Source organism: Hordeum vulgare, chromosome 1H (assembly GCF_904849725.1).
Source record: "Hordeum vulgare subsp. vulgare chromosome 1H, MorexV3_pseudomolecules_assembly, whole genome shotgun sequence".
Classification (NCBI taxonomy): Eukaryota; Viridiplantae; Streptophyta; class Magnoliopsida; order Poales; family Poaceae; genus Hordeum; species Hordeum vulgare.
The window spans coordinates 27,799,380-27,808,205 of NC_058518.1; the positions used below are offsets into that span (position 1 = coordinate 27,799,380).

Below are 8,826 nucleotides of genomic sequence, written 5' to 3' on the forward strand. Positions count from 1 at the left end.
GGGCGGGAGAGGATGTGGAGGCGTCCGGGAATAGTTGTGTCCCCGACAGGCGGGCCAGGGGCGGACAAGGGCGTGCGGCGAGCGCGTCCGCGCGATCCGTTTCCCCCAAACTCGACGCAAGTTTGGACCGGGAATGGGTCGAAAATGACACAAAACGGACAAAAGTCCGTTTGCTCCCGCACGCTGTGCCGTCTGTTTTGTCCGTTTTACCATGATCGAACGCGCGCGGACAAGATGGGGTCGCGCGGTAGAGTTGGCCTAAAGGCTCCCGTTTACAAAGTAAAGCGTACACACCATCACAACGAGCCTTTTCTCTTCTATGCAGAAAGTTCTGCCGATGGGCGCAAAAAGCAGAGCATATGTTCCTCCCGTCCACTTGAGTCCATCTCTATGCTTTCCATATAATAAGACCATTTTGGATGCAGTACCTATGCTCTGTGTGGTATGTGCCCAATCTTTCATTATTACTTAATAACCGGATCTAATCAGATTTGTCATGTGGGATTGTATAACTGCATGTGCCACTAGAATAGCGGTAGGCGAGCTCGTACACCGGCGTGCCGTCGGGCTTGAAGAGCCCGTAGTTGCGCTCCGACGAGGGGCCGGGCTTCATGTTTTCGTTGAAGAGCGCGAACATGTAGACGCGCAGCGCCCCGTCCGGACGCAGTGGCGTGCCCTTGCCCTCGCCCACTAGCCGCATCACGTTGCCATTGTACCTTGCGGCGTTCCACGGCGTCGCGCCGGTCTCGTTGCTGTCGCCGGCCGACGGCCACCCGGTCTCCGGCACACGCACCTCCACCGCGCTCGCCACCACGCGGTTGGTCGCCGCGATCGCGTGGTACACGGTGTCCATCTGGGCCACCAGCATGTTGGGGTAGCGTAGCCCAGAGGATGGGTCCGGGACGCCGCCGTGGCCGGGATCGAGCAGGGCGTACTCGAGCTCCACGCCGGCGGGGTCCTCGGCGTAGGCGAAGTATGGGTAGGCGTTGACAAGGAACGGCGAGCCAGTGCGGGCATGGAAGTCGAGGATCGGGCAGAGCACCGGGAGGAGGTCCTTGCGGAAGTAGGCCGACGAGGGCGGGTAGGAGGTGGCGAGCACGCCGAGGTTGTGCGCGGTGGTGACGGCGACCTGCTTGTCGAGGCCGAGCTGCACGAGCGCGTCGTGGATGCATTGCATGGCCGGGAGCAGCGAGGGCGTGAGCGCGGAGCTGTTGGCGCCCGTGAGCACCTCGTTGCCGATGGCGAGGACGGCGATCTTGGTGGCCGGGAGCGCCGGCTGGATGACGGAGCGGACCCAGGAGGAGGCGCCGGAGGGGGTGGAGACGGTGGCGAGGCACGTCGGGGAGACCGACGACGAGCTCGACGCCCGTTTGGCGAAGGAGCGGAGGGTGGCCGGGTCAGCGTCGTAGAGGCGGACGCGACCGACGCCCAGGCCGGCGAGGAGCTGCAGCGCCGAGGTCGTCGGTGGGAGGTTGTTCCCCACCCGGCCATAGTTGATGCCCAGCAGCGCCGACGGCGTCGCCACGGGCGTGGCCGGCAGAAGGAGCACGAGCAGGAGGAGGAACAGCGGCATTGTCTTGTCACGGCAATGCACGTGTGCTGCGCGCGCGGTAGAGCCGGAGTGAGTGAGATTGTGTGTGCTTGTGATGAGTGACTCTACTACAGGAGTGAGTTGGAGTGAGTGGAGTGTTGGTGGTTTGGTGGCTTGTAATCAACCGGATGGCTTCCTATAGAAATCATCTGCCCAGCAGGCCAATAGCTCCTGTGCGACGTCTTTCCTTGGAAATGGATAGAATGAGATGTTGTTCGACAGAATGGCTCGGCAGCGACACTTTTGAGCGAGTAAATAGCTCCTGTGCGACATGGCCCTTAAGCTGAACTGATATTCTCATTAGCTGTTATGGGTTGGACCCACAACGTATCCACGTAAGCGCGGGACCCACCACTTGTCCAGTAAGCGCGGGACCTACCTCGTCGCGGCTAGAAGCGATTCCGCCCGTGCCCGTCCGTCCGCCGCCGCCCATTGCTTTCCCCTTTCCCCATTCTTCTTCTTCCCCGGGTCTCCGGCGACCTAGTGCAGATGTCCACCTCCTCGGCCACGCAATCAAACTGGCGTCAGTATGGTCCAGTGATGCTCACAAGGTGCCCTAACTGCCCACGTCCAGAGCCTCTCAAACGGTTGGTGACTAAGACTGATGAGAATGGCAATCTTGGGCAGGAGTTTGTGAAATGCTTGAGCAAACCAATGGCAGGAAGGGATGGCAAGGTTAGATCTCGGTTCTAAGCCCGTTCTTTCGCTGTTGTTTGCTTTGATTTCTCCATATTTTGTTTTTTCTCCTCGAATTTGAGATTTAGGGTTCATTTTGTGGTTTGCAGATCCTAAAGAAATGCACACATTTCGAGTGGATTGATGAATATGTTCACATGATTAAATCTGAGGGCTACATTGATTCTAGCGTGGCCGCAACCTGGGAGCTCAATTTGGGCGGGGTGCCGCAGATGGAGAATTGGGGGAGCTCGGACAGAGGGGCGGGCAGAGTTGTGCCGATGGCGAGGTACTTGGAGTCTGAATTGACCGATGAACTGAAGAAGATAAAGAAAAATCAAAGGGAGATGATCGATTTGCAGAAGCAAGCAAATATCATGGCAGTGTTTTTTTATTGCTGTGTCATTGCTCTGTTTATGTTTTACTTGCTATTCATCGTCATTAGAGGGGGCATTTAGGTCTGTCCAGTGTAGATGATGTGATCTGATGACAAGTTCATGTATCTTAAATGAATCAGCAGTTTGGAACACAAATTACTCAGTTTTCATGTTGTCTTTCCTCTGTTTTTTGTTCTTCAGTTAACAGAGTACACACCCAAATTCAGTTTGCAGTAAAAAAACAAAATTGGGCTGCCGAGTGTGAGACCAAAGAAAGTTCAATTTCAGTACAAAAAAAATTATTCGTGGGTTGGCGAATAGATGTTGGGCCCAAAATAAAAACGACGGATTATAACCAAGCGCAAAGGTGTAATTTACAAAAGGTACTACTGATTTCAATAGGAATAATCAGGCCCAAAATTATTTGACTGGTCATGTATGATTTTCAATAGGAAATAAAAACGACAGATTATATACAACAATCCAAGTTCATTTATCTTAACAAGGTTGAACATCTAATCTGATTTGTATTATTTACAAACATGGCCTAAGCGGCCTGCAAGATACAAGTGTAAAATCTACAGAGCAAGTACTACACGGGGCAACTACACGTGAGGAACGTCGGGCACGTCTTCTGACTGCTCCTTTTCTGGGGCTTACTCGCTTGAGAACGCCTGTGATGCGTGGAACAGTGGCTGGAACAGGTTCTGGCTGCTTCTTTTCTGGCCCTTACTCGCTGTTCTTTTCTGTAGAATCGCCTGTTCTGGCTGGAACGGGCCCGGCTGGAACAGGTTCTGGCTGCCAAACCGGAGCCCCTTGGTCGCTGCGGCTGCGCTCCATTGTCCCCCCTCCATTGGTGCCTTGCTGCTCCGGGCCCTGCTGCTCCTGGGTCAACCAAACGAGAGATTAGTTCCTGGTGAATGGTGACAAGACAAACACAGAACCATGAATGGTGAGAAGAAAGGATCAACCCAATACCTGGTGCACTGCGTCACGGTCACTGATAAATATATAAACTGACAGATAGCCCCAAATAAACACATAGATGTGCACAACATAGATAAGATATAAACGTGCCCGATATAAACACGGGCATCACATAAACTGGCAGAACAGTACATAGGGCACAATAGTACGGGCGATTACAATAAGCTTACAGATAAGATAGTGTTTAACATTACAGATACGATAGATAAGAAAGATTAAACTACGATAAACCCGACATGGAGGGGCGACGGGCGCGCGTCTTCACTCCTCGTCGTCGGCCGGCGGGAGGTTGTAGGGGAGGGTGTGCATGGCGTGCTCGTTGGGCCAGATGCTGTCGAGGTCGGTGAAGATGTTGTAGGTGGTGAAGCAGATGAACTTGCACCCGCCAAACCAGACACGGCCGAGGAGGTGATACGCGTCGTAGGGGTTGCGGAAGCGCACGATCATGCCCGTTCCTCCCATGCGAGACTCGTCGATGGTGAACATCTGCGGAGTTCCCACAGGGAGGTGGCGATAGAGGGCGCGAAGGAAGAGCCCCGCGAACTCCCATCCACCCCGCCAGCGCGACATGGCCCGGACTCGGAGCTGGTTCTCCACGATGACCCCAGCGGGGTACATCCTTTCCGGCCTGGTGCCGGGCGCTTGGAACGTCGGGCCGTGGAACTCCATGCCGGGGCTTGCGGTTGCTTGGATGTGAGGAGGGCAAGGAGGAAGATGAAGATGTGCACGGGGCAGAGGAGGGTTAAATAGCAGGTTTTGGGCTGCGTCGGTTGCGGTTCGTCGATTCAGTTGCAGCAATTAATGGATGCCGCCCATTTGCCTTTGCCTATTGGATCAAAGGGTGCGTCACTGATTCACACACTGCGTCGAGGAGTGCGTCGAGCACGCCCTCCGTTCAGACTTTCGTCGGTGCACCGCGTCGAGCACGCCCCCCTCATATTCAGAGCCCATTCAGACTGCGGTCCTCGATGCGCTACTAATGGCTCTGATGCGACGCGTGCATGCATGCATAAAAACCGACGCGTGTCATGCACCAAAGAAGCACACAAAGTCAGAGGCGCGTACGCCACATCCATGCACCAATTCATTTCCAATCGTTGGATCTTCACCGAACTGACTAGATCCAACGGACAAGCCCTCACTCGGGCCCTCGATCCAAACCCCCGCTCGCCAGTCAATTAGCACACGCGGATCACGGGCGGATCACAAACATGGCGGGGTCAGATCCAACCGCTGACTCAGCAATGATCGACGGCTATAAACATGGCGGGGTTTCGGATGGGGTTTCCGGGGTTATGGGGTTTAGGGTTGTAGTGAGCTAGGGTTGAGCACAAAAGATTCAAAAAAAAATGAAAAAAATATGAAACTTTCTCCCACTGTCTATTGATGCAACTACGTTGCTATAAAAAAATTGATTCATGTTATATCCATGTTTAAATGAAAAAGATTCACACAATTTATGTTATTGATGGAATGATCTAGGGTAGAGCATAAGTAATTAAAAAAAATTCAAAAAATACAAAACCAACGCACATTGTGTACTTATTCAACTGAGTTGCTATAAAAAAAATGGAAACTTGTTATATGCAAAGTTTAATACCAAAATTCACACGTTCATGATATCGACGAAATGAGCTAGAGTTGAACATAATTAATTCAAAAAAAAAATAAAAAAATATAAAACCAGAAGACATTGTCATTTTACATCACATACTTAGCAAACAAAAATATAAACTTTGATTTTGAGTCTGTCAATGTTTTTGTGAAAAAGTTGACTATTTTTTAAATGAGCACAAATAATTCAAAAAAATCAAAACTTGTGCCGATAGTCCTATTATGTTGCATAGCAACCAAAAAAAAAATATAAACATGGTATATATACAATTGCAGGAAAATGCCTTCAAGAAGATGGGATTTTTTTACAATGTACAATATACTATGGAGGGGTTTAGGATGGGGTTTTCGGGGTTTAGGGTTGCAGTGGGCTAGGGTTGAGTATAAAAAATTCAAAACAAATCAAAAAAATATGAAACTTTCTCCCACTGTCTACTGATGCAACTACGTTGCTATAAAAAAATCGATTCATGTTATATCCATGTTTAAATGAAAAAGATTCACACAATTCATGTTATTGATGGAATGATCTAGGGTAGAGCATAAGTAATTCAAAAAAAATTCAAAAAATACAAAACCAGCGCACATTGTGTACTTATTCAACTGAGTTGCTATAAAAAAATGGAAACTTGTTATATGCAAAGTTTAAAACCAAAATTCACACGTTCACGATATCAACGAAATGAGCTAGGGTTGAACATAATTAATTCAAAAAATATCAAAAAAATATAAAACCAACACACATTGTCATTTTACATCACATACTTAGCAAACAAAAATATAAACTTTGATTTTGCGTCGGTCAACGTTTTTGTGAAAAAGTTAACTATTTTTCAAATGAGCACAAATAATAAAAAAAAACTCAAAACTTGTGCCCATAGTCCTATTATGTTGCATAGCAACTAAAAATATATATAAACATGGTTTATATACATTTGCAGGAAAATGCCTTTAAGAAGATGATGTTTACCCTACCTTATGAGGTCGTTTGTCACACATTTTTCATGGCCATGGCTCTAACTTAACAAAAGAGCTCAGAATGATGACATAACAACCATATTTGAGTTGTTGTGGTAGCATTGAAACATCATACCCGAGTCAAAAGTTCAACTTACTTCAAATTTGAATTTAAACCAAAATTTTTATCTTTCATCAAATTTGAAATTCAGTTTGAAAACAATAATAATCAAACAAGTTTTGATGGAAACATGTGGGTACATGGGCACATAGTGCCCAACAAATTTTATTACATGCCATAAATTTCAAATGATCAACAGTTCTATCTCTTCCGACCACGCCGTGTACCTTTCTTCGCCTTGGCATTTCTTGTTTTTGGTTGTACTGCACACACAAGTTCGCTGATCATCTTGGTTTTGTTCACTGGACTCGATGCTATCGCCTCATGAAACTCGATATCAGCTTCGGTTTCGACAGTTTCGACAGTGTGCACAACTTCAGTTTCAGTTTCGACAGTGTGCACAACTTCAGTTTCGACAGTTTCGACAGTGTGCACAACTTCAGTTTCGACAGTTTCGACAGTTTCAACAACTTCAGTTTCGACAGTGTGCACAACTTCAATTTCGTCACGTGCAGCACCAAACTGTTCCATCCACTGACTTGTTTGCCTTCTGCTGCCACTCACTCTTGCTCTTTTTGTTGGCCAACACTGTTCAACAACAATAGGCTGACTTGGAAGCTTCCTCGTGAAAACAACAAAGCATGCCACATATTTATAATTTAAACAAAATCAGAATATGAACAAACACAAATAAACAAGCACATACTTTCTCGGATTAGGAGGAGAGAAAATGCATAGTCTGGATCCCTCTCTGTGTCCAAGTATTTGGCACCTTTTGCATATGTTTTTGTTACCCTTTTGAGCCCTTTTTGGCTTTTCACCTTTCTTGTCCTTCTTGCCCTTCTTACTACTCCCACCTTTTTCAAACCATGCTTTGAATCTACTCTGTTTAGGTCTGCCTGCCTTTCTTTTTGTTAGAGGAGGACACATGGAATATTCAAGAGGCACTTCTGGCCACTGTTCCTGATCTGTAAGAGGTGGAATTGGAGTTGCATATGCAGCTCTGAATTTTGCTACCGAATAATACTCATGCAGATATGGATGCATATTTATCTTTGGTTGGCCGGTTAAGAATAGAATGGCATGATCACATGGTTTACCAGTGGCCTACCATTCGAGGCAACTGCAATCATGCAATTCAGTGTTAACAACAGGCCTCCTTCCAGTCTTGTTATCTCTACTTCAGCACCCCACAGTTATGATTTTTCAACAGACAAATGTGTAAGACCTCTGCTTCTGTTGACCACATGTTGCACCACTGCTGGAAGTTTATCACCTTGCAGACAATCAGCAATCTTTTTTCTCAATTCCCACAGCCGCATGAGCATGATCCTGATTTGATCAACCATGTCATGCACAGGCAAATCTTTTAGCTGCTTCACCTTGTTGTTGAAACTTTCTGCCAAATTGTTGTTGATATGGTCACACTTGATGGCAGTGTTGAATCCTGACCTGTACCATAATAAAGAATGGTAGGTGTTCAACCATGTACCAAACTCCTCACATGTTGCCATTACCTTACTAAGATGATATGAATGTGTCTGTTTAGTGTTAGATCTTGCTGCTGGCCACATTCTCCCAAATTCATCTCATCTAAATTTTTTGATCAAATTCATCCACAAATGGCCGAAGCACTCCCTTTGCTCAGCATGTGGGAACACATTTTTAACTGCATTTTCTAGACCTTTGCATGCATCTATGTGTATTGCCAAAGGTGACACTGGCCCTAAGCATCTTTTCAACTGCATCATGAACCATGTCCATGAAGCCTCTGTCTCTGACTGAAACAAGCCAATACCAACTGGAAACATCCAGTTATGTCCATCTATAGCATTACATGCTGCCAACTGACCATTCCACTTGCCTGTCAAAAATGATGAGTCTATGCTCAAATATGGACGACATCCTGCTTTGAAGCCATCGATGCAAGGCTTTAAAGCCATAATTTTTTTGGAGAAATAAACCTTGCCATCCTCTCATACCTCAGTATCTATCTCGACAACACTGCCAGGTGACCTTTTCTCCACCTCTGCTTTGAAATTGAAAAGCAGCCTAAATGTGTTTGCCCAATCACCATACAAATTCTTCATTGCCCTTTGTTTAGCCTTCCACACTGTGGTATAATGCAGTTTAATGGGGTACAACTTTTCCAAGTCTACTTGGAGTCTTTTTACAGTAGTGTTGGGTGTTTTGGCCAAAATTGGAGTTATCTTTTCTGCAACCCAAATCTGTGATGTCATGCTTGATTTTTTCTGTGAACTTGTGAGACAAGTATGTTTATCAGGGATTTGGTTAACCCTGACAGTACTTCCATCAGGCTGCAGTCTAGCAGATATGTACCACTTGCAAGCCCTCCTACCACTACCATCAAAACCTCTGCATTTAGCATAAAACTTCTTTCTATCAGTCCAAACTGTCTTGGCATCAAACTGATGTCTGACTGCATAAGTCTTGAAAGACAACCTGAACTCATCCATGTTTGGCCACAACTTCCCCACTCGAAT

The 8,826-nt window shown here is 46.9% G+C and overlaps 1 pseudogene; it reads right to left on the reverse strand.

The window, feature by feature from the left end:
- Positions 1-481: 481 nt before the first annotated feature.
- Positions 482-1,573, reverse strand: LOC123395997 (annotated as a pseudogene).
- Positions 1,574-8,826: the final 7,253 nt, after the last annotated feature.